At 42.2% G+C, this 27,742-nt stretch overlaps 1 pseudogene; it reads left to right on the forward strand.

The window, feature by feature from the left end:
- LOC117523949 overlaps positions 1–27,742 on the forward strand; it is a 133,249-nt pseudogene that overhangs the window by 29,749 nt on the left and 75,758 nt on the right.

Here is a 27,742-nt window from a genome sequence, read left to right on the forward strand (position 1 = left end):
AAACGAACGTCACAAGGTCGAGTTCCCGGCAATTCTGCTTGAATCACACATGGCTTAAATGCAGAACGCCATCTCATTATCTGCTTCAGCTGAAAGTCTTTAAGGTTGCACGTGAGCACCATCCACAGGTGCTGCACATCACGTTGATGAGGGTGAAGGACTCTTCTGCCAGCACCTTCTCCACAGACAATAAATCAGTTTGCATACCAACTGGAGAGCAAAGAAAAGAAAAGAACACCAAAATGTCCAGCCAAACCCCCCCAACACACAACAGAAGTGCCACTTTAAATAAAATGACACCTCTTTCCAAACGTTGTAATACAGACAATAAACTACAATCGACAAACCCAAAATGAGACGTCCTGCATTCTTTATGAATTACATCCTGACGTGCAGCACAGCCAGCTGCAAAAGCTCAGCTCAGATGTATGGAAAGACATTCATGCCAATAATGTCTGAAAGGAAATTAAAAATTAATTAATAATAATTAATTAAAAATGTGAGAAAAACTACAGATTTTGTTTATTTCTATTTATGTCCAGAGATCAAGGATCCACCATGTAGAGTTTATTATGTCCAGAGTTTAAGGATCCAGTGACCAATTTCATATTTATTTACTTTGACTCAATAAAATGTTGTGGACATAGAAAATCTGTAAAGCCTACTTTTAGTACACAGAAAATTCACAAGAGGTATCGATAAGGAATCGGATCGAGAAGCGGAATCAATAATGATATCGATATCGATAAAATCTTATCATTACCCATCCCTAGTTTTAATAATGGAGCCAAATGTCAGCTTTCAACCACAGTGTCTTCCTGTTTTGCCTCATGGTACGAGTCATGCAGTTTGCAAGTGACTGTATGCTGACTGTTGGACTGAAGGCTCAGTGAGGGATTCACACCTGGTGTTCACGCATGTCTCAGATGTAAATTGTGTTCATCTCAGATATAAATGGATCCAGTTTCACATTCTGCTGCCAAAAGGTGAAGTTTTTGTCTTGTAATATTTCCATCCTGTAAAGCTGATACATGTGTATTCTGAAACTACATTTTATGAAAGAATGCTCCCATTCATTGTGCATCCTGTTCAGATTGGTGCATAAAAGTAGTTTCAGTTGAAGCAGCTTCTCATTCAGGCCCTCCAGGAATTTAAGCCCCATGAAGTGGTGTCATATATTATGATTTATGGAGGCTGAAGAATACACAGTGGAAAACACTGTCAAATGTAAACAGAAATTTTTAACATTTTCAGTGCAACCCAATGCTATGGGAATGACAGAAGTGAGGTTGGTTCAAACATTTATGGCCCTCGTAGAAGAACCATTCGTATTAACATATTTGTTTGTAAATGGTGTAATTTAAGAGAACTGCGCATTCACCAGTTTTCTTGTATTTTGAGTTTTAATGGGTACAAGCAAAACTTTGGAGTGGTTCAGACCTGTAGGTAGAGTCATGAATATTTAGTTTGCTGTTAGACCTGCTTCACTTATTTATATTTCATCACTTTGAAGTAGTTGTAGTTTGAAATTTCAGCACAAATTACACATCATACTTAACCTGATGTAATAATTGTAAATTTGCATGACCTTATATCATTAATTTAAGATGAAGTATTGCTGGCTGTAGACTCATCTGACAACCATAGAGTAAGACATGCAACACCAGGGCTCTGAAGAATTGGATCTTTATTCTCTTGCAAAGATATCAGCATCACCAACCAAGTCTATCCAGTGATCTCATGACTCCATAAGCTCTTCCCAGGTGTCTCTTGATTTCAAAGGCTGAGAACCCAGAGGCATGAATGTCACTGCTGAGATAGGCGAATGTCACTACATTTCAACACTTTCACCACATACAGGTAAACTTCTGATGCAGGAGTCCAAGGAATTTATTGAAAGCCTGGATTTTAGTCTTGATGTTGGACATTTGGAAACCCAGGCACTCCAATTCTTCACTCAGCTTCTCAAGTGCAGCAGTTAGGGATTCCACAAAGTTCACAACATTGTCCACAAAGTCAAGGTCAGTAAAACTTTCCTTGTCAATGAAGGACCTAAGTTGCTGGTTTCCACAACAAGCTCCCAGAACTTTAGTCAAGGCAACTGAACTTGGGAAATGTTTTGCCACTCATTCAAGTGGCTTCATCAGTCTGGGGTAATACAAATGAGGAACACCCAGATATGCTCCTTCTGGGTGGGGTTCTCCATTGTTAGGTGCAAATGGCCATAAGAGAGAACAATGGCCCCGGTTTCACTGGAACTCATCAGAATCTTTTTCATCCTCATATGGTTTTTATTTATTTATTTATTTTTGGCTAATGTCCCTTTGGGGGAGGAGTGAAGTGGTTCTGATTTTTCTGGGAAGGGATGAAAGGACAACACTGTAAGTTGTGGAAAGGTGACCTCCACCCCTGTTGAGGTAAAGGCCCCATTACACAGGATGGCAGCAGTTGTGAGAATGTGTGTGATAAAACATGCCCAATCTACAGATAACAGCTTTGTGTGCAACAGCTTCAGTGGTATTTGTGTGGTGTTGTTGTCTCCCATGGAGTTGGTGTGCTACATATGATGTCACATTTCCACAGAGATCTTCCACTTTTTTATGTATATGCTGGATTTGAGCAGTATGCTGTGGTCTAAAAGTATGATGTCATATTTCCTCACTGTTTGTGTGCAGAGAGAGAGAGAGAGAGAGAGAGAGAGAGAGAGAGAGAGATCTGGTGGACAAAAGAGCTAAATATTAAATGCTTCATTTTCCACACTCTTCAGTTTAGAGTTATCTTGTATATGTGTGCACATGCGTCTCTCCGTCATTCAAACGGGTGGCGTCAACATTCTGGATGTGGATAATGGATTGCATTGCTGTGTATTTACTGTGTATAAATAATGTAAATAGCTCATATCTGCAACTCAAGTAAATTATTTAGACAATTTTCATGCATTTTTGCTGAATTCCATGATTGTTTTCATTTGTGAATTCCCTCAATGTTATTCCCAATTACTGTACATCTCTGCCATCTGCACAGCAGGCGCTAATGTTGACATTGACAAAGAAAGTGTTTCTTGGGAGCATCTGCTGGCAGCGCACGATATTGTGAATCCACTTGATTAGGAATACATCATGTTATGTAAAAAGGAAAAAAATAACAGTTTTCAGGCTGCATCGAAGGTACATTAGAATTTCATTTAAAAAAATAAGAAATTGTTGCACGGCACAAAATCCTCATCTCAGCAGATCAACTTCTATACCATAGTGTTATTCTCATGCAGACTTGAGCTCAGACAATGTTTGGCATGCCCCCCCCCCCCACCCCCACCCTACTCCACAGTAAGCCTTGCAATTTTAAAACTACATCATTTCACCAAAAATAACCACAAATACGTCTATAAGGTCTGCTGTTGTGTCTGACCCATTACAGTCACTTTTGGTGATGGTGCGTCCCGTACTGTCTGACCACCTGTCATGGAAAATGTGATGTTGCAATTGACCGATCAACCACTTACCATCAACAATGAGCATCTGAATCTTGTTAAGTCATTGTTTTGTGTGAAAAGCGCGTGTCTGGAAAGTTTCAAATTTGTACTTTGTGAGCATTGTTGGACATTATGGTGTGGACTTTGTGAACTGGAGTGTGCGTTTTGATGGTTTGACTTAAGTGGATAACAGCTGTGGTCTTTATTGTCTGCTTTTTTGTGCACTCTAACAGGAATTGAAATTTAACTACGTGTTTGCAGATTGCTTTGCATTGTTTTATGCAAAACCCAGATGTGTTGCTGTGAGACTTAGAGACGTATCACAAAACGGCTGGAAAGTAGATGACAGTAGATATCATGTCACAGATTGTGTTTACATGAGAATTTGCACATCCAGCAAAATGAAGGTCGGGGCTTTTGTGTGTGTGTGTGTGTGTGTGTGTGTGTGTGTGTGCGTGTGTGAGGAGCTGGTGCATCTTCTCTAATATGGTGATATGATACCTGATGATCGTCAACAGGCCCTTTTGCCAGCCTGAGTCAAATTTAAACATTGTTTGGAATAAATCCTGTGGGTGCTCTACTCACCTTTGGCATTTTTTTTATGTGAGAGAATTGGATGAAAAGTAAATATATGGGTATTAATGGGGTGTCTGAGATCGATTCAGACCATTATTTTAAAAAACGTTAAAATTACAGGGGAATAATTTACTCATTCTTGCACTTTATGATTTCCAACATACGTAACAGAGGTGGAAAATCCCAGCTTCAGTGAATAAAAGTCCTACTACATATTTGTTCTATCCATCCAGTAAATCAGCTGATTATAATTACTTCAACAATTCAGGCAGGTAGATGAGCTAATGAGATGAGGTGATTTCACACAGGTGAAATCACTTCTTTTAGGTGCACAGGGAGAAGCATTATTTGGTCTGACTTTTACTCATTGAAGCTTTTTAACTTCCCAACCAACCAGCCAACATACAGTTTACGTACACTCGTCATGAATGTCCAGCCCAGTCTCACATTTTATTTTTTGTGATCCCATCACAAAATGAGTCACATTTTCTTGACGTTTTATTTTACTATTTCTATCCCTATCCCTAACCATAACTTAACCCTACCCCTTCCCCTAACCACAACTCCCACAGACCCCCCCCCCCCCCCCGCATGCATTTCGTAATGCTGTCACAAAATGAATTTGTGACACCGTCATGAAAATATGAAGTCCTTTGTGACAATGTCAGGAAGTAATAGATTGACTTTTTGTGATGCTATCACGAACTGGCGTGAGAACTGTTCTTTTGCGAATGATTGTATAACATACCTCATTAATGACGTTAACAAACAAGTTCAAATTTTTTAGATCTTCCTTAATCCATACAGGGTCAAAAATACACATATAAGCTAAATTTCATATATACACCCCACTAATATTTGATTAAATGTCCCTCAGCAAGCTGCACCTTGACATTTGGTAGCCAGCAACAAGCTTCTGGCTTAATTCTGGCAGGTTTGATCCGTGTTTGGGATCACTGTCCTGTTGAAACACACAACTTGGGACTCTGACGAGGGTGGTCGCATCTCCTCCACTCTCCCTTATGTCTGCTCTCTGCTTTAACCTTCAAGTCCCTACTTTACCAGACTGTGAATTCCTCAAATTATATTGGATACTGGATCTATTGGACTACTATTGGATTAACCATGGAATTGATCAGCTGGTCTCTGAACACTATTGACACCATCTTTTCTACAAGAAGGTCAGGCCCGGGGATCCTACCTGCCCAGATGGAACGTATCCTGCGGCCTATGTTCTCAACTCCTGGGGGTCGTGCGTGATGCATGCTTGGTGCCTTTCTCCGTTGAGGACATAGAGGATTTATTCATATTTGGTCTTATGGTAGCAGGGCTGGTACTTTCTGGCTTATGTGCTGCCCTGATCTACCGGAAAATTGGCAAGATGGCGGCATCAAGAACCACAGCCCCTCGCTTGTCCGTCATGATTAATGAGCTGGGCAAGGCAATGCATTCTCAGACTGTGATAACTCTTGAACTCAGACGCAAATTGGATGACATCTTGGAGCAGATGCATGCCTTGCAGATGAAGACAAAAATTTCACAGGCCACGGAATATTCTTAATTCATAATTGGGAATATTCTTAATTCATAATTGGGATTTGGTTGTTCAAGTGAAGTTGTAAAAAGTGTTTTTCATTGCTCAAACCACAACACAGCAGGCTTATCAGCCTTTTGCCCTGCTGTTTTCCTCCAGAGGAATGTCTTCAGCCTTGGTGAACATTTGGCTGTTTTCTTATCTCAACTCACAAAGACAATAAACTGTTTCACAGGACTGAAGCATGCTCCACTCCCTCTCCCCACCCCCTCCTACCCCCATCACCCACACCCCCACTCCGGGTTCTGCTCACATCATCCCTTCCCTTCTGTGGTGGTGGCGTGGTTTTAGCTGCAGCTGGTCCCCATCCGCCCCGCCCAAGCTGACGGTGGCATGACTCGGGGTTGCTGCGAGACCTTCACCCACTTGCCTCAATTCGAATAACGGACTTCTTCAAATTTAGTGCACATAAACAATGTCAAATGTGTATGTGCTGTCTTTAATTCTGATGTGTGCCATTATTACAGTAAACAAGTAATAATTGTGGACTAATTGCTGTCTGAGGTAATTGGAGTGTAAACATAATTTCTCCACTGTGAGACCAATAAAATATATCTCATCTCAACTGTGGCTAAATTTCAACCATCAAAATTAGGGCTCCACACGGGGCTCAATACTAGGTCCCCTTCTGTTCATTATGTATATAAATGAACTATGACAAAATGTGTCAAATGCTAATATGCATTTTTATGCGGATGATACAATCATTTATTGTTGTGGATTAACTCTTGCTAAAGCCGTTGAATCCTTGCAGAAAGCTTTTGCTATTGTGCAGCTCTCACTTCAGCAGCTAAAACTAGTCCTCAATGCTGATAAGACTAAATTTATGCTGTTTTCAAACACTAAGAAAGTTCCTCAACATATGTCCTCTCTTTGTACTTTGGAGGGACATGTTATAGAGGTGGTTCACAAGTAGAAATGTCTTGGCATCTTACTTGACGACTCCCTCACTTTTAAGCCACATATTGACAAACTGGTTAAAAAGTTAAACTCAAACTGGGGTTTTTCTTTAGAAACAAATTTTGTTTTTCTTTTGAAGTGAAAAAGCAGCTTGTCACTGCAACATTTTTTATCAGTTTTAGATTATGAAGACCTGTTGTATACAAACTCTTCAGCTCAATGTCTTCATAAGATTGATTCTGTTTATCATGCTTCTCTGAGGTTCATTACCAACTGTAGAGCCTTGACTCATCACTGTGAACTGTACTGTCGAGTGGGATGGCCTTCTTTGTCCACCAGAAGACTGGGACATTGGTATACTTTTATTTACAAGTCCATGCTCGGACTGCTACCCTCCTGCATTTGTAATTTAATCACACAGAGGAGTATTGAATCTTATTCATTGCGTTCAAATGATCAATTTCTTGTTGACGGTCCCATTTGCCCGCACCTAACTTGGAAAGAGGGCGTAAGTCCAAACTGAGAGCACTTGAGACCACTTCGTCACAATGTAAATGTTTTTTTTTAGAATTTTTATATTTGCAGTTATGTAAATTGATGTAATTGAGGTAACTTTTGCTGCCTCTTTGCCAGGACTACCTTGAAAAAGAGGTTTTTAATCTCAGTGGGACTTTCCTAGTAAAATAAAGGTAAATTAATCAATCAAGATGTTTATTTGAGGTGATCTGAAGAATCTGAAGGTAGTCCGTCCTCCTTCATTATTTCATCCACTTTGTCCAATGCACCAGTACCACTGGCAGCAAAAGAGACCCAGAGCATGATACTATCCCCACCATGCTTGACAGTTGGTACAGTGTTGTTAGGTTTGAAATCCTGACCGTTATTCCTCCAAACATACCTTTTGTCAATGTGGACAGTGACGGTAGTGTTTCAGAAGTTTCCAGTTCAGAAGTTCAGTTCATTTCCTGAGGGTGACAGTTTGGGTCTTCTTCCAGACCTGGGCAATCTAGTGACACATCTGACGAACTTGTACTTGCATGCGGTCGTTTGGACTGATGATCTTGGAATCTGCAGTTGTTTGGAAATGGCTCCAAGAGACCTTAACAACTTGTGTAAATGTACAATTCTCCTTCTTACATCTTCACTGAGTTCCTTGCATTGTTCCGAGTATTGGTCAGTCCAGTTAGTCCTGTCAAACCCATCCATTTTAGGCTGGCAGAGAAACTAGCAGTTGTAGTTAATTGTGATCACTAATGAGGAGTTAATGGGCTTTGCCCTTGTCACTTTAAAAGACATTGTAGAACCTTCAGCACCACTTATTAAAAGATTAAAGTGTCTGTGTATATATATATATATATGTGTGTGTGTGTGTGTGTGTGTGTGTGTGTATACGAGGTCTGTGAGAAAAGTATCCGACCTTTTTATTTTTTTCAAAAACTATATGGATTTGAATCATGTGCGCTTGCATCAGACAAGCTTGAACCTTCGTGCGCATGCGTGAGTTTTTTCATGCCTGTCGGTTGCGTCATTCGCCTGTGGGCAGGCTTTGAGTGAGCACTGGTCCACCCCCCTCGCCAGATTTTTATTGTTTAGGAATGGCTGAGCGACTGCCGCTTTGTTCCATGAAAATTTTTTCAGAAACTCTGCCCGACAGCCAGATGGAAACCATTTGGAAGATTCAGATGGCTTTTGGTGAAGATTCTATCGGTATCACACAGATTAAGGACCATTAAAACTGGATTAAAAACGGCCCACAGCGGCGGAGGGCGCACCGCGCCCCGAGCGGCCATCGACAGGCTGGAACGAACAGATCACTTCCAAATTTAAGGCTCTGTTGATGCAGGACGTCGTGTGACTAGCAGAGAAGTTTCAGAAGAGGTCGGGATCAGCACTTTATTGGCACATTCCACTGTTAAAGGAGATTTTGTAATGAAAGACGTGCGGACGGATTCACGCGTCAGGACGCAGCCGCTCATGGCGTGGGACAAACAACACCTCCGTGTTGGAAACCATTCGTAAGATTCAGACAGCTTTTGGTGGCTTTTCAGTCGTGTGACTATCCGATAAATTGTGCATGAGCTGGACATGCCAGAAGATGTCCTGTGAGGCTTCATCACGGTGTTGCTTTGCGCCATGCGGCTCCACCGCAATGCGCGGAATTCCTCCGCTCCTCTTTCCATGACAAAAACTCCTGTAACAGTGAAATGTGCCATTCATTTCCACACTGGACGCTGTGTTGATCCGGGACGTCGTCTGACTTCCACAGGAATTGTGGAAGACGTGGACATCTGCACTTTTTCGGCACATTGAGACAGATGTGCGGAGGAATTCCACGCGTCGCGGTGGAGCCGCATGGCACAAAGCAAGGCCGTGATGAAGCCTCACAGGACATGTTCTGGCATGTCCAGCTCATGCACAATTTCTCGATAGTCACATGACTGAAAAGCCACCGAAAGCCATCTGAAAGCCGTCCTGTGAGACCAACACGGAGGTGCTTTTGTCCCGTGCCATGAGCGGCATGGTGGCATCCCTCCGCTTCTCTTTCCATGAAAAAAACTCCTGTAACAGTGGAATGTGCCGAAAAAGTCTTGATGTCCACATCTTCTGCCATTTTTGTGGAAGTCAGACGACGTCCCGGATCAACAAAGCCTTCACGTTGGAAATGATCTGGTTGTTTCAGCGGGGTGTCAGCCTGTCGATCGGCTCTCAGATGCTGTGGGCGGTCTTTAAACCGGCTGGAGCACTCCTTAATCTGTGTAATCCCCATAAAATCGTCCCTGAAAGCCATCTGAATTTTCCGAATGGTGTCCACCTGGAGGTCTCTCACAGTTTCTGGACAAATTTGATGCAGCAAAGCTCCAAATCGTTCAGACATTTATTCGCAATAAAAATCCGACGAGAGGGGTGGACCAGTGCTCACACAAAGCCTGCTCACACGCGAATGACGCAACCGACAGGCGTGAAAAAACTCACACATGCGCACGAAGGTTCAATATATATATATATATATATATATATATATATGACCCTGTATGTATATGTTTGACCCTGTGTGCATCAGAGAACATCCCAAATAAATTCTAACTTGTGCACCCAGTGCTTGTTCCTTAAAGTCGTGAATGATATATGCTGTGTAATCACTCCACCCTGGCAAAAGAGCTGTTCAAGGACATCATAAAAAGCACAAAATTACCGTGACATTCATGCCCATGATGAGTGTATGTAAACTTCCAAACACAACTGTATATTGTTGGTAAAATTAAATGTCATTCTTTGCTTCCTAATTGTTCAGTAAATGGTTTGTCTTAAATGAAGCAGTTGTCAGATGTGAACAGAGCACTCAGAGGTTTAATTGCCAACAACGGTTTTAGTACAACTCAGGTTATCCTTTAAAAACACCAAGTTCAAGTACAATACCAGCGTAAGCATGACAACACCCAGACAGTCCATGTGTCACCGGTGTTCAATACCGAGACCCGAGTGTGACCAGCTCTGCTGCAGGCCTGGACTCAATCTCCATCCGCACTCTCTCTATATCTCCCCTCATTTTAGCCTGATATGCACTGAAGAGACAGAAACCAGGCCTCAGACTAGTAGTGTGGGTATTACTATAATCCTGAGGTTGAACTCAGGTCACATTCATTATGCAATGCAGCCTGCTGTTCTGAAGTGTGTGTAATTGGAAATCTGTGTTTGTTGTTTAAGCTTTGGACTAATGAGAAGGTCAGAGAGGCCACATGAAAGAAACTGATCCTTCTTTTTTTTGAAAAATAGAAATGAGAATGGCACTCAGAACAACAACTTCCACATACTGTAGGCCAATAGTGGACTCGTCTATGATGTGCACTTCTGAACATATTTATTACCACAGCCGTTGATGTACAATTCAGAACACAACCTTTGGTCATAAAAAGTTTCCTGAACAAACACCTACGGGTTTTTATTTTTGGTTTGGTTTGGTTTGAGTTCAGTCTCAATCAGCTATACCACCTGTAGCACCTATAACATCACTTCTTGTTCAGCCACACCATAGAACTCCATAGGTCCTGGATGACAACCACGCTGGCAGGCAACATCCATCCAAACCTTTCTAAACTAACAACCTGTCTGCCACTGCCAGGTGAAACATGAGCTCTTGTCCTCTTCCAGCTGCTCAGGTCCTCAATGCTCAGACCCCTATGTGCGGGATCATGCACACAGAAATGCGCCATCGTGACAAAATGGCATAGCTAACTTTCCCTCACAAGGCAAGATGCTCCTCCTCTGTTTCTTCCTAAGGGCCCCTTCACACATAGCACGAATAAGTAGGAATGAGAGCGAATCACTGCAAAACAGACCGAATGGGCGAACCACGACAACATTGAGCCAACGTCAGGAGGGACACACAGGTGGGCAGGCAGGGAACACAGTGCAAGCCACTGGAGCATGTAGAACCACATCGCGCAGTGCCTGTAAAAAAAAATAAAAAAAAATAATAATAACTGAAACGTGTGGAACCACATCACACGCTGCTGTGGAGAAACAAAAAAAAATAATGCCACCCACGGGATTCGAACATGCAATTTACAAAAGCTCTGATTCACAGATGGAAAATTTAGCACTGCGCTGCAGTTGCTGTCTTATAAGAGGATCATAAAAGGCCTAAAATCAACAAGGAGAGAAATTTATTTATTTATTTTTTTTAAAGAGCAATTAGACGATGTCGACGAAGAGGAAGTCTTTAATTACGGCGAAAAAAGCTCCGTAATAACCAACAAAATGGTGTTTGTTACGGCGTATTTTTAGTGATATGTGACTGAAAGTGGCGTTTTTGTGGCACTGTTGGCTTGTAGTCCTGCGGCGCGCTGGCTGTGGTCTCTGTGTTTTTAATGTGACACGTCGTGTGCACTGAGCTGTCATTTGCAGCTGTCAGTGAGTCTCTGGCCAGCGATCATTCCACGTGTTGTGGGTGTGGGGGGGCATGAAACACATGCACCCACGTGTTGTGGGGGGGGTGCAACACATGCACGATACACAGGTATTGCACATGTGTTGGGGGAGCTGACACTCTGGCACGCCACATGTGTGTTGCTTGGCAACTCCACAGTTGTGGGAGCACTTAGACAAATTTCACATCCAGCTCAAAAGTGGTTGTCTGCTGACTGTTTTCCTGCTGACAGCGTGAATGGACACACATTTTCTAAGTGTCCAGCGAGCGGTGTTGGATGTTCATATGTGTCATCTGGAATTTGGACGACACCTGCCACGAGAGGGTTCGACTGGGCTCTCACAGTGCACAATCTGCCTTTCAGCCGCTGGTGCGCAAACAGTTGTAGTGACAGGTGGACGAGGCGTTAGAGGCAGCTCCGATTTTTCACATCTGGCATGCAATTCCTCCTTCGTGCGCTAGTCAGCTTCAGTTGTGTTATGTGTGAAGGGGCCCTAAGTAGTGTTGAGGTAAAAAAGAGAATGTATTTTACATTACTCACTACTTTTAAAAAACATAATACCTTAATTCTTTACAGTCTGTAAAAAGTAACTCGTTACTTTTGCGTTACTCATAAACAGAAGATAGCCAAACCTTAAAACTATGTGCACTACTACATAAATTCTAATTGCTAGAAGAAGGTCTGTCTGTGTCACTCTCTCTCTCTCTCTCTGTATATATATATATTATATATACGAGGGCTGTCAATAAAGTAACGGTCCTTTTTATTTTTTTCAAAAACTATATGGATTTCATTCATATGTTTTTACGTCAGACATGCTTGAACCCTCGTGCGCATGCGTGAGTTTTTCCACGCCTGTCGGTGACGTCATTCGCCTGTGAGCACTCCTTGTGGGAGGAGTCGTCCAGCCCCTCGTCGGAATTCCTTTGTCTGAGAAGTTGCTGAGAGACTGGCGCGTTGTTTGATCAAAATTTTTTCTAAACCTGTGAGACACATCGAAGTGGACACGGTTCGAAAAATTAAGCTGGTTTTCAGTGAAAATTTTAACAGGCTGATGAGAGATTTTGAGGTGATTCTGTCGCTTTAAGGACTTCCCACGGTGCGAGACGTCGTGCAGCGCTCTCAGGCAGCGTCATCAGCCTGTTCAAGCTGAAAACCTCCACATTTCAGGCTCTATTGATCCAGGACGTCGTGAGAGAACAGAGAAGTTTCAGAAGAAGTCGGTTTCAGCATTTTATCTGGATATTCCACTGTTAAGGGAGATTTTTTTAATGAAAGACGTGCAGACGGGTCCGCGCGTCGGGATGCAGCCGACGCGACGCTCCGCCACATGAAAAACACCTCTGTTGAAAGCCTTAAGGACAAGTTGGAACATGTCCTGCTGTTAAACAATTTCTCATATACTCACTCCACTGAAAGCCATCAAAAACCACCTGGATTTTACAAATGGTTATCAACACAGAGGTGTTTTTCCTGTGCCGCCGCACCGCGTCGGCTGCGTCCCGACGCGCGGACCCGTCCGCACGTCTTTCATTAAAAAAATCTCCTTTAACAGTGGAATATCCGGATAAAATGCTGAAACCGACTTCTTCTGAAACTTCTCTGTTCTCTCACGACGTCCTGGATCAATAGAGCCTGAAATGTGGAGGTTTTCAGCTTGAACAGGCTGACGACGGCGGCTGAGAGCGCTGCGCGACGCCTCACACCGTGGGAAGTCCTTAAAGCGACAGTATCACCTCAAAATCTCTCATCAGCCGTTAAAATTTTCACTGAAAACCAGCTTAATTTTTCGAACCGTGTCCACTTCGATGTGTCTCACAGGTTTAGAAAAAACTTTGATCAAACAACGCGTCAGTCTCTCAGCAACTTCTCAGACAAAGGAATTCCGACGAGGGGCTGACGACTCCTCCCACAAGGAGTGCTCACAGGCGAATGACGTCACCGACAGGCATGGAAAAACTCACGCATGCGCACGAGGGTTCAAGCATGTCTGACGTAAAAACATATGAATGAAATCCATATAGTTTTTGAAAAAAATAAAAAGGACCGTTGCTTTATTGACAGACCTCGTATATATATATATGTGTGTGTGTGTGTGTACAGTGAGGAAAATAAGTATTTGAACAGTAGAGTAACTTTGAACACTCTGCAATTTTGCAAGTTCTCCCACTTAGAAATCATGGAGGGGTCTGAAATTTTCATCTTAGGTGCATGTCCACTGTGAGAGACATAATCTAAAAAAAAAAAAAAAAAAAAAAAAATCCAGAAATCACAATGCATGATTTTTTTTTTTATAATTTATTTGTATGTTACTGCTGCAAATAAGTATTTGAACACCTGGGAATATCAATGTTAATATTTGGTACAGTAGCCTTTGTTTGCAATTACAGAGGTCAAATGTTTGCTGTAGTTTTTCACCAGGTTTTCACACACTGCAGCAGGTATTTTGGTCCACTCCTACATACAGATCTTCTCTAGATCTTTCAGGTTTGGAGTTTCAGCTCCCTCCAAAGATTTTCTATTGAGTTCAGGTCTGTAGACTGGCCAGGCCACTCCAGGACCTTGAAATGCTTCTTACGGAGCCCCTCCTTAGTTGCCCTGGCTGTGTGTTTGGGGTCATTGTCATGCTGGAAGACCCAGCCATGACCCATCTTCAATGCTCTTACTGAGGGAAGGAGGTTGTTTTCCAAAATCTCACAATACATGACCCCATCCATCCTCCCTTCAATACGGTGCAGTCGTCCTGTCCCGTTTGCAGAAGAGCACCCCCAGAGTATGATGTTTCCACCCCCATGCTTCACAGTTGGGATTTCTTGGGGTTGTTCTCATCCTCTAAACATGGTAAGTGGAGTTGATTCCAAAAAGCTCTATTCTGGTCTCATCTGACCACATGACCTTCTCCCATGCCTCTTCTGGATCATCCAGATGGTCACTGGTGAACTTCAAATGGGCCTGGACATGTGCTGGCCTGAGCAGGGGGACCTTGCTGCCCTGCAGGATTTTAAACCATGACAGCATCATGTGTTACTAATGTAATCTTTGTGACTGTGGTCCCAGCTCTTTTCAGGTCATTGACCAGGTCCTCCTGTGTAGTTCTGAGCTTTCTCAGAATCATCCTTACCCCACAAAGTGAGATCTTGCATGGAATCCCAGACTGAGGGAGATTGACAGTCATCTTGTGTTTCTTCTACTTTCTAATAAATAATCATAACAGTTGTTGTCTTCTACCAAGCTGCTTGCCTGTTGTCCTGTAGTCCATCCCAGCCTTGTGCAGGTCTACAGATTTGTCCCTGGTGTCCTTAGACAGCTCTTTGGTCTTGGCTATTGTGGACAGGTTAGAGTGTGATTGATTGAGTGTGTGAACAGGTGTCTTTTATACAGGTAACAAGTTCAAACAGGTGCAATTAATACAGGTAAAGAGTGCAGAATAAGAGGGCTTCTTAAAGAAAAACTAACAGGTCTGTGTGAGCCAGAATTCTTCCTGGTTGGTAGGTGTTCAAATACTTATTTGCAGCCATAACATATAAATAAACTATTTTAAAAAAATCATACATTGAGATTTCCGGATATTTTTTTAGATTATGTCTCTCACAGTGGACATGCACCAAAGATGAAAATTTCAGACCCCTCCATGATTTCTAAGTGGGAGAACTTGCAAAATCGCAGGGTGTTCAAATACTTATTTTCCTCACTATATATATATATATATATATATATATATATATATATATATATATATATATATATATAAAATTTTTTTTTCTTCAGTTTAAGTAGTTTACGGGTTTCAGTTTCAATTACTGCAGGAAATCCCTGCAAAGATGATTTGTTTTTTGTTTTTTGAGGGGAGCGGGGGGAGTTCACTATAGAAAGCCTTGATTAGAGTGAGTGGTGTCAACTCAGAACATGGCACCATTTTTAGTTCCAATGCACTGAACTACTGCATGAACCTTTAATGTTTTCAACATTTTTTTTTAAATCATTTAACCACATACAGCAACACAACCAGGTACAGGTACTATCAAAAATAAATATAAAAACAGTTAAACCATCAAATTTACATACGAGGTCTGTCCGTAAAGTATAGGTCCTTTTTATTTTTTTCAAAAACTATATGGATTTCATTCATATGTTTTTACGTCAGACATGCTTGAACCCTCGTGTGCATGCGTGAGTTTTTCCACGCCTGTCGGTGACGTCATTCGCCTGTGAGCACTCCTTGTGGGAGGAGTCGTCCAGCCCCTCGTCGGAATTCCTTTGTCTGAGAAGTTGCTGAGAGACTGGCGCTTTGTTTGATCAAAATTTTTTCTAAACCTGTGAGACACATCGAAGTGGACACGGTTCAAAAAATTAAGCTGGTCTTCAGTGAAAATCTTAACAGCTGATGAGAGATTTTGAGGTGATTCTGTCGCTTTAAGGACTTTTCACGGTGCGAGACGTCGCGCTGCGCTCTCAGGCAGCGTCATCAGCCTGTTTCAAGCTTAAAACCTCCACATTTCAGGCTCTATTGATCCAGGACGTCGTGAGACAACAGAGAAGTTTCAGAAGAAGTCGGTTTCAGCATTTTATCCGGATATTCCACTGTTAAAGGAGATTTTTTTAATGAAAGACGTGCAGGCGGATTGCAGCGTCGGCTCTCAGCCGCCGCGACGCTCCGCCACAGGAAAAACACCTCTGTTGGAAGCCTTGAGGACAAGTTGGAACATCTCCAGCTGATAAACAATTTCTCATATACTCACTCCACTGAAAGCCATCAAAAGCCAACTGGATTTTAACAAATGGTTATCAACACGGAGGTGTTTTTCCTGTGCCGCCGCACCGCGTCGGGTGCGTCCCGACGCGTGGACCCGTCCGCACGTCTTTCATTAAAAAAATCTCCTTTAACGTCCATGCCGTTTCCCGCAATGACAGATATTCGCCCTTGTCTAACTTGGGCGAATATCTGTCATTTTGGGCGACTGGGCATGGACGTCGGGCCTCTGAAAATGCATACCCCCCTCCAAAAGCATGTTATTGTATTAATATGACAGCAGACGAAGGAATGAAAGCAGAAAATGTCTGTCTGATTTAACTGGTGCACGTCAGGCTTCAGGTCCCAGTCTGAACACGGTTTGAACAAAATAAACGGTCAGACCTTTAATCACGGAAATGACTCTGATCCCACATCCAAGGGGTTTTAATGGAAATACATTGCGATCATACAGGGCATTTATCTGATGTGAGCAAGATGTATATGTAACGGATTAGTTACAGTCAGGAGGCGCCGAACATCTACGGCAGGGGTGGGCAATCATGTGCCATAAAGGGCCGAGACATTGCAGGTTTTCCTTGCTACCACTCACCTTCGCAGGTGATTTCATTAATGTTCAGGTGTCTCAGCAGGTGATTTCATTGATGACCAGGTGTTTATGTGCAGGGGAGAAGCTCATCAGCAACCCACCAGGTGAGGTGATTGGTTACAAGGAAAACCTGCACTGTCTCGGCCCTCGTTGCCCACCCCTGATCTACGGGAATCCTGAATCGGGACCTGTGCATCATTTAATGGCAGGTTAAAAATTTCCTCTGAAATGTTTTTCTGCCAAATGTATTTGATCCATTATCAAAATGTGAACAGCATGCAGTGAAGCAGCAAAGTTTGCTGTTTTCACTGCACAGCCAGCAACCTCCCGCAGCCTGACGTGCAGTGTTTTAAACAGGCTGTTATTCATCCTCTTTTTAAAAAGCCTAACGCTGGCCCATCGCTTCTTCAGAGCTTTAGACCAATTTCAAAATTGTAGTGTGTTGTGGATTTCAAAAAGTGGTGGCCAAACAGCTGAATGAGGTTTTAGCTGAATAAATTATTCTTGATAAATTCAATCTAGGTTCTGTCACTTGTACTCTACAGAAACCATTCTTCTTAGAGTCTCAAATGATGTTTTAATTTGCAGAGATGCAGGTGAATACTTGGTACTTGTACTTTTGGATCTGTCTGCAGCTTGCAGTACAGTTGATCATGGTGTCTTACTTGAGAGACGAAGGCCATGTGTGGCCATCTCTGGGTCGGTCGTAGATTGGTTTTTATCTTATCTTTCCAACAGCAGTTTCTCTGTTGCTGCAGCTAAGTATACGTCCTCTTCTGCCTTCCTGTCCTGTGGTGTGCCCCAAGGTTCTGTTCTGGGTCCTATTTTATTTGTTTTGTATTTACTCCCACTTGGACACGTTTTGAGCTCTTTTGTGGAAGTCTTGTATCATTGTTATCAGTGTTGCTACAGTTACTTTTTTAGTTACTTTTTAGTTACTTTACACAGTTACTTTATAGAGTTACTTCATTAGCAGCTTTATGCAGTTACTTTACAGTTTTTGCCAATTGCTTACAGACATTTTGCCAAATTTGGCTCACTGTGTCAAAACTCCACACATAAGCAAGATAAAACACAACACTTGTAAAACTCCTCACAGCTCCCTATAATCAAAACCTAACAATCTCTTCTAAAAATGTCATCTGAGCAACAAAATGAGAGCGGAGGACTGAGTTCCTTATGGCACCCTGACAGGTGCAAAACATCCAACAAATAGGAATTAATGTTTGTTCTTAGGGTTTACAAACATTTTTGACCATTCGGTCTTACTCACTAGCAAAGAAATGTTAGTGGACTGAAAGTGGAACTAAATTTAGCGGAAGCTAATTGATCCGCTGATGGTTTTCAAAACTATCTGAAAAGATAATCCACTAATGAAAAAGTTAGCTTCGCTAACTAGCGAATTAATGGAACTGTGCCCACCACTGGTGTCACACATTGTAGATCAAAACAGAAACGGGCTCAAAGCTGATAATGCCGAGACGTTTCTTTTCATCAAAAAGAATCTGCCCCTTACGTTTTCAAAAAAGGTTTTAGGTGCTCACAGACATAAAATTAGTGATGGAGAGTTTCAGTTCAGTTATTGGTGCTGTATATTTTGTATTGCCGAAGTCCACAGGTTGCATTTCAGTGAGATGTCTGGCAGTGTCATGCAGGGTCGGACTGGGAACAAATTTCGGCCCTGGCATTTTTCCTCTGGACCAGTCCACTACTGGCCGGACGAATCCACCCCCAAATACGCACACCCACCCGTCCATACCGAACCCCCAATGAACAAATACTATACACCAAAACACCATGAACACACACCTAAACACACACTTTCACTGTCATTTCACCTTGATCATAGTACAAAACGCGGACCCGGTGCCACGAGGGGGCGTTTGGGGGCGACGCCCCTCACATCATCAACCTCGCCCCCTCGGATGTTAGAGTTATCAAATAAAGAAAAAAGAAAAAGAAATACTGGAAAATATAGCAAAATATTAGTTATTCAATAATATCACGTATTTAACATCCAGCAGAACATCACCTGCTTCTAAATAAAAGGCTCTTTAAACAGCAACTATTTTATTATTTTTAAAAAAGCTGTTTCATTTTATATTTTAACAATAAATGAACAGATCATTAAAAATGTCCATGAGTCAAAGTCAAAAGACATTTGCACAGGTGGAAGCTCTCCACTTATTGTGCTCAAATTCATATTTTAGAAATGACTCTGTCCTGATAACATTAAAGGCAATTACATATTTTGACAAAATTACAACTTTAAATGACTATATATATATATATATATATATATATATATATATATATATATATATATATATAAATCATCATGAGGTTTATGTCACAGAAATCCTACTTTACAATCACACTGCAGTCATAGTTAAATTATTTCCTTTTGCATTTATAATAAACATTTGTATTTATTTAGTGTTTGTTTTTCTGGTTGAAATAAGATAAATAATCTACCAGACTTCAAAAAATATACAAGTTTCCATGTTATTTTGTCTAAAAATAAATGTCTGAGGTTCCTTATGTTAAACAAGAAATTATCTAATCTGAAATAACAGGCGGTTTTAATTTACAGATGAAAGGTTTCTAAAGAACCATTTATTGATTTATTTAGCTATTTTAAATACAAGTGTTCTAAACTTTTTTTAACAGTAATCAGAAATTTTGAGGTAACAACAACAAAAAAAACATTTCCAATGATTTTTCTTCAGAAAACTGCTCTCTAAATGAGCAGTCCTGTCACACGTTAATGTTTTGTACAGATCAGTGGTTTCTGCACCAATCGGATTGGTCCAATCCATTTTGTAGAGATCAGTGGTTTCTGCCACGAGTCTTCCGTGTTTTGGCCCGACGCATCGTTCCTATTGGACAATGCGAAGGTACGTCACAGCTCAGAGTGTCGAAAGTTGGCGCATTTCATCTCGACAGAACACAGACTCTGTGTGGTATGCAGGAGATCACTTGACAGAGCGTCTATACATTCAAATAATAATTAAAAGAAATACTGTCAAAACTCTTCACTCTTAGTCTACACAATGGTGTAGCGTGAATACACGAGCTTTCCAGGAGCGCATGTCTCCTCCGGTGCGCACTTTTTTTTGGGGGGGGGGGGGGGACCCCGCCCCTGTGATAAACTCATCGCCTCCTTAATATTTTTTTTCTGGCGCCCGGTCTGACAAAATGGAAGCAAAAGCACACAAGCGGGAAAAAAGCTTTTGTGTCTCCAAAGTGAGAGAGAGAGAGAGAGAGAGAGAGAGAGAGAGAGAGAGAGAGAGAGAGAGAGGTAATGTGTAACCACTGCTAGGATTCACACAGCAGCAAATTAAGGAGCTGAAGTCCGTAGCTGTTGCATTTAAAGATTAACAAAAGTAAAGCACAGTTAATTAAGATAAAAGAAACAATTCCAACCTTGTAATCAGTAAAAGAGCGGAGAGAAGTCCAGGCGCCGAGGACTCAATCCATTCACAGGGCCGGGAGCGGCAACCTGCTCTTCCTGCAATCTGATTGGCCACCCTGTATGCTTCTCCAATTGTCATTGGGTGTTGGTCATGTCAATCATTGTGCTCGATGTAAGTCACCGTTGTGTGATCAAACGGAAACAAAACTGAAACCTAGAATAAGACTGCGCCGTGTATGAAACACTACAGAACTTTTATTTTGACACAAATTCAGGAAGTGGTTCTGCAGCTGCGCCGATTAAATGCTGTAGCTTCACCGATCACGGACTTTCCTCGTTTTGACAGCAGCGCGCGGTTCGAGAACACTGTATTTCCATAATCTCTATAAATATGGGTGGGCCGGCCCACGCACGTCTAAACGTGCAGCGTCCCACCGGTCAAATGCCCAAAATCTCAGATTATCAGTCCGAGCCTGGTGTCATGTGATTGAAACACACAATTAACATTAAAGTACAATTTGTTTAGTCAAAAAGTGACGTTACATGAGTTAAGTGAAATGTTTGTGAATAAAAACAAAGGTAATGATACTGGTAGCAGTTACAGTCAAAAAGTAAGGAACAACTGATGAATAAAACATGATTTCAGAGTCATCATAAAACTGTAATAATATCATTAAGTATTCGTATTGGTACTCAAATGTATGTACTCGTACTTGTACTCAGTCTGGAAAAAAGTGGTATCAGTGCAGCCCTGGTGATAACTTTGAGAGCTCTCTGCCATCAGACGCCACCTTACATCAGTGAACTCCTACACCCTTATGCTCCAAGCAGGTTTCTGAGGTCTGCTGACCAGAACTTGTGGGTTGTGCTGAGGTCTAGGTGGAGAACCAAGGTAGACTGTGCATTTTGGGGAGGTAGCTCCCTATGGAATGCACTGCCTTTGCATCTGCGCTCCATGGACTCTGTTGGAGCTTTTAAGGACAAGCTCAAGACTCATCTGTACAGGATTGCTTTCACCTAATGCTGTGTTGCTACTGTTTTTAATCATTATTTTTATTTTAATGTTACTGTGAAGCAGTTTGTGATTGTTTCTTGAAAAGTACAATATAAATATATTTGAATTACGTCCGTTTCCATTCATCATAGTGTTTTATATTGAGCACATCAGTGTTCAGCTGGTTCTTACAAACATTTGTTCCTATGATGGTTTGTGTGTCATTTGAAAACAAAATACAATTTTTGGGAATAAATAACATTGTTTTGAATGTTAAGTTTCATTTTGCAGGAAAATTGATGGGGTTTGCCCATTATATGTGTGTGTGTGTGTGTGTGTGTGTGTGTGTGTGTGTGTGTGTGTGTGTGTGTGTGTGTGTGTGTGTGTGTGTGTGTGTGTGTGTGTGTGTGTGTGTCTGTTGAGTTCTGAGCGTATGAGGCATGCTTTCAGAAAATGTGTGTAAACAATTGAGCAAAACTGTAATATTAAACTCAGAAAACGTGCTTCTGCAGTCAAGATGTCGATACCAAAGAACTCGTAGAGACAAGAAAGAATCACAAAGATACACAGCAGGGAGGCTATCAGGAAGGTGGCAGATGGAGAGAAGAAAGAGGGGAAGAAACATCAGAGGTGGAGGTATTTTCCTGGATCAAAATGAAATAAAGCTGTGCCCCAGCAGTCTGAGTGTTCCCTCAGTGGGGGATGTCACAGAAAACCCATGTAAAGATCTATAAAATGATGGGGTACAGGACCAGAGCTGGGAGAGGGAAGCTTGGGTTTTTTTTTTTTTCTGTCAGTGGTTTCCCACCTAGACTAGTGAGATCTCAGCTGCATGGAATGGAACAAAATCTGACATGGACTTTCAGCCCTGCTCTTCGTTAAGTTTTTATTTTATGTTATTTTATTTATTTGCTTTCAGCGTCTGTGAAGAACAGGTTTAACATTTTGGGCATTTGTCAGGTCTGAGTTCTGGCTCCTACCCTGATGATTATCAGTGATTATCTGATGGAGGCCAGCAGGAGTCGCTGTGCATGTGGTCGTTAGTAAACCTCACTCCCAACACCAATAGGATTCTCTGGCCACGAGGCCAGAGCCCGAGTTTGTGGCCTTCTGGTTAGAGTGTCTGCCTCCCATGCCAGAGATCATGAGTTAGCATCCTGAGGGGGCGAGTGGGAGGAGTCAACACAACAGAACGCAGATGAGAGAGAGAGGAAACCCACAACACTTACATCGACTGGTTATTGAGTGTGATTGTGGCAGCCTTTGGCTGAGGTGCCTTTATCGGTGAGGAAGACCTTGAGTTCATGACTGATGCTGTGATTTTTTTTTTTTTTTTTTTTTGCATAATCAACAGATTTCAGCCAGTAAAAAGCTGAGTGTGGGATGTTTGGGTTTAGGTTAGTCCAGGATTCAGAAAAGGATCCAGGTTTTCAGTGACTTGGTGAACTCCGTCATCAGAAGTGTATCTGTTGTGCTGCAAACATGTTGAACTTGTAGAGACACTGTGATTTACCTTGTCGCTGTGACAGCATGTAGCTTCTTATAAATAAAAAAGCCATCAAATGAATCAAAAGTGGGTTATTTTCTGGCCAAAATACGGGAACCAGAATCTGGTGACATATGGGAGGTTGTCAGTGTCCAACATTCAAGTAAAGTGTGAGAGAATAGCGCCACCTAAAGGACAGCAGCATCTGTCCTGTGTGTTTATGTGTGTGTACATTTTTTTAGCTATGTACGAGGTCTGTCAATAAAGTAACAGACCTTTTTATTTTTTTAAACTATATGGATTTGATTCATATGTTTTTACATCAGACAAGCTTGAACCCTCGTGCGCATGCATGAGTTTTTCCAGGCCTGTCGGTGACGTCATTCACCTGTGAGCATGCCTTGTGGAAGGAGTGGTCCTGCCACCTCGTCGGATTTTCATTGTCTGGAAATGGCGGAATGATTTGGACTTTTTTTCCATCAGAATTTTTTCAGAAGCTGTTAGAGACTGGCACCTGGAAACCATTTGAAAAATTTATCTGGCTTTCGGTGAAAATTTTACGGGCTTCACAGAGAATAAGGACTGTTACTACAGCTTTAAGGACAGCTTTAAGGACGGCTTTAAGGACGCTCGGCGCGCAACGCTCCGAGAAGCGACGACGAGGCAGAAAACGCCACATCATTTCTAAGCTGATGGCTCTGTGGATACGAGACCGTCGTGTGCACTTTCTCTGGTTATCACAAGAGCTGGACATCAGACATTTTCCGGCAGATTTCACTTTTAACAAGAGATTTTGTCATGGAAAGCCGCACGGAGGCTTCGTGCGTAACGACCGATTCGCTGTTTGAGCGAGACAAAGGAACACCTCCGTTTCGGCGTGTCAGAGGACAAGTTAGGACAAGCTCAGCTCTCCACAATTTCTCTGATACTTACTGGACTGGTAAGCATTGAAAGCCGAGATAGGCATGTCACAACTTGTTCTACATGGCAGGATAGGTGTTCTCCAGCTGTGACTTGTGACAACACAGGTCTCAACAGCTGCTGCTTGCAGCCGACACGCCCACCTCAGCGAACGAACTCGCTGCTCACAGAAAAAAACATCTCTCTCTCTTTCTTTGTTCTGTGATTATTTATTTTATGTATTTCTTATGAAAATATGTATGTACTTAGTGTGTATTTATTCGTTGTCCTGCATCTATCTGATCTCTGTGTTTTAATTTAACACCTCATGTGCACTGTCAATTCTAGCTGACAGTGAGTTGCTGAGAGCAAACGATCACACATGAATAAGTTCACACTTTTCCCCATGTTTTATTATTTTCCACTCTCTGTCTGTCATGTGGACTACAGTTTACATGGTGGAAGGGTCATTCGACTGGTCGGCCAGCTGATAGCAATATTCACACCATGACGTGCCATGTGATCTTGTCTGTACTTAATTATCTGCATGTCATGAAAGCATGAGAGCCTGCCCACACGTGCATTGCGTGGAGTGTTGTTAATGTTGTTCATGACATGTGTTCTCCAGCTGAGTTGCGAGTACACAGCAGCCATTTGTTCCAGCTGGCCATTGTAGCTGACCAGATGCGTGCTGCCCTGGACAGTGATCACACTCTAGTGACTTCAGCCACACCTGACAATGTTGGATCATGGGGGGGAGACACACTCCTCATGCCACATGTGTTGCGGGGGGCACACTTGTATGACACGTGTTGCTTGGTAACCGCACATTCATGGGGCACTTAGCAAATGTGGGGCCATTCGCACAGCCAGGTCGAAAGTGGTCACCTGCACTCTACTCTTGTGCGAGCTGTGCGAATAAGCCCTGCCTTTTCTAAGTGCCCCGTGAGTGGTGTTGGGTGTGTGTGGGTGGCACCTGGTCTTTGGCCGACTCCAGCTGAGAGTGGTTCGAATGGCCAGTTGTCTGGGATTCGCCGACATTTGGCCACAGTTGTGAAGGCTGCCTCGTTCGTGCCATTCAGCCACAGTTCGACATGGCTGATGATTTTATTCTGATCCTCGGCCGTGGCGAACACGATCAGATAGCAGTGCAACCTCATCTTGTATGCCGTATGAATGGGTTTCTTCCACAAGCAGCATGTGAATATACAGTGCATGTGCTGTGCCCAAATGGTTGTGGCGAATGCTGTACAAGGCGTTTGAGGTGACTCGGATTTTTCATGAGTGGCACATGATTCCTCCTTAGTGTGGCAATATATATATAATATTTGACGAGACGTAGCCGAATCCAATATAACTTTTCTGAATCCAATATTTCTCTATGTTGGACGACTTGCCATCCATCAATTGTTATGTTCTCCACACCCTCCCAAATTAAGCAAACAACAAAGAGTCAAGTAAATTAGATCAATTTATTTTGTTGTGAACAGCATATGAATGCTTCTAAAACGTCAGTAGCGTGCTTGTCTACCTTCTTAGTGTTTTTGGCATCCTTGGGGTTCAATATTTCCACCAGTTCCTCCTCTGTGAACTCATCAAACCTCGCTGGCAGACGGTTTTCTACTGTTGTTGACATGTTTGTTGCCATTTTTTCAACCAGCATCTGTCAGCAAGTTCCTGACCTCCGCTACGTCATTAGTGATGTCATCTCATGAATAATTGTATGCGGCGCTCTGATTGGCTAGCTGTTTGCAGTAAGCTCTAACGCTATTGGTCAGTGGGAACCAGTCCAATGTAACGTTTGGTCCTAGCCTTTTTGGATCCCTTTGGATCCAACTTAACTTTCTGGCGCCAAGCATGCGAAAATACAGGTAAATGATGGATAGAAAGGCTAATCTGTGATTGGCTATTGCAATCTGACTGGAGAACATATATATATATATATATATAATAAATAACTACCTTTGAGCCAAGATTCCAAATGTGTTTTCCACCACACAACGAGCACGAGACAATCTGCAGCTGTAGGTAATTTCTCTGTGATTCTGGGAGCGATGAGAGAATGGTTTCATCAGCCAAGTTCAAATGTGTCATCGGCTACAAAATGATTATTTTATATTGCATGACGTCGAGCGGGACAAAGCGGGATGCTTTGGCACAACGAATTGCGGGGCAGTGCGGGGATTAAATTCATGCGTCAAGGTGCCTTTAGAAGTGTGTGTCCGCCTGTGTGTTGCCACAAGAAATTGATCCTCTGCCAGTATGTCACCGGCGAGGTGCCCCTGGCATTTGGTGCCCTGGGTGACTGCCTATACTGCCTATGCAAGTGTCTATATAGTCCTCATTGACCCAGTGTGGACCCATATAGACACTTAATTTAACACTGGTGATTTTTCTGTGTACCCTCAATTGAACTTGGACCGCTCATGCTAGTTTTTATTGTGTTACATTCAAAGCTCCTTTTAAAAACATACATGCCATCCACAGTTTGAAGCAGTGTCATAAAGCACAGGGAGGGAGATGTACAAGTTCTCTTCATCTGCATCTGATTATGAATCCAGAAGGCTGCTTTCTAAAGCAGGTGGAGAGAATCAGTTCTCTATGTGCTTATGCATGTACACGTTATTCTGCACCCTGTAAGTTAGTGTGTGGTTCAAAGACTGTTGGCATCTATACAGTCAGAGACTGTCATCTTACAAGCTGTAAAGCAAATCATTATAACGCTGGCGTCACAAGAAAACATCCCACTCACACTTTATTTCGACTGAAAATGTAGACAGTGTGCACACTGGATTTGTTCCCTTATGAGTTTTTTCCAGGCTGTTAAACATTTTAAAAAAGGATGTTAGCACAGTTATGTCAGCAGTGGGTATTTTTTCTTCCGAAAACACAATGTTTCCCATTCACAGCCACTTCTGCCCCATTCTGCTTGTACATCTGGAGTTGCATCAAGAAGGTGCATCTGGTGTAACACTTGTGCCAAACACGCGGCTCCCCAAGCAAGAAAGGAAAAGTCAAAATCCATGACTCAGAAGTAATTACTGTAGCTTTCTGTTGTGTTTTTCCAGTCACAGCCACAGAAGCTGAGTTATGGGATATTAAGGAGTATTCTCTGCTTTATGGCATAACTAGTTAGATTACCCATTGCTCCTGCTACCTGTCCTTGGATAAGACACTTCACCTGCATTGTCTCAGTCCACCCAACTGTACACAGGTGCCAGCTTTGGTCGGACTCGTGTCCCATCCAGTCCAGTCACAGCCTCTTCCATTCACCCAACGGAATTAAAGGCACCAGCACCAGCAGGCCACAGGGCCTATATAGGACTTTTTCTTCTTCTTGTTTCTTCTTCTTCTACTTCTGCTTTGTGGTATTTTTGAACTACTGCATGTAGTTGTCTTTTATGTAATGTGTGACAAAGATACACATACGAAGCTTCCACAATTTGCAGCTCATGGCTTACTGAGCCAAGTACGAAATTTGCTTGAGCAACATGGCCAAACACCCAAACAAGGACCAGCAGGCAGCTGCATCAGTGTCAATGTCTATTCCTGACATTTTTTCATCAGTATGTCATTACACTGTTGGCAGTTAGTAGAGGTATTTGCCATAATGATCGCTGTTCTGCTCACATATCCAGTGTAATTTTGTACATGTCAACTTGTGTATTTGATTACATGCCCAGTATGTGTATAATATACGTACATGTAATATATATATATATATATATATATATATATATATATATATATATATATATATATATATATATATATTGCAGCATTGACAGCTCTGTCTACAGCCAAGTCCTGATTGTCGACACTGTGAACTTTTCTCTCACTCTCCCTTTCTGTTTTAAACAGTTTGTGAATTCATGTTAACGCTCTCATCATGTGGAGAGAAATCAAGGCAGCGCTTTGGTTCTAAGTGCAGTCCACTTACACAATGTTTGCACACTACGGTTGGGCGGTATTGTGATAATATGTACCCCGGGGTATTTAAAAATACAGTAATAATGTATTCCTTTAAATACAGTCATTTAAAAAAAAAAAATCTACCGTGTGATGTGCACTGTAAACTCCAACCTCTTTAGTTTTAGTGATGTTTTAGTGATGACAAAAACTCAGCACAGCCGCTAAC

The sequence above is a fragment of the Thalassophryne amazonica genome, chromosome 2 (assembly GCF_902500255.1).
Source record: "Thalassophryne amazonica chromosome 2, fThaAma1.1, whole genome shotgun sequence".
Classification (NCBI taxonomy): Eukaryota; Metazoa; Chordata; class Actinopteri; order Batrachoidiformes; family Batrachoididae; genus Thalassophryne; species Thalassophryne amazonica.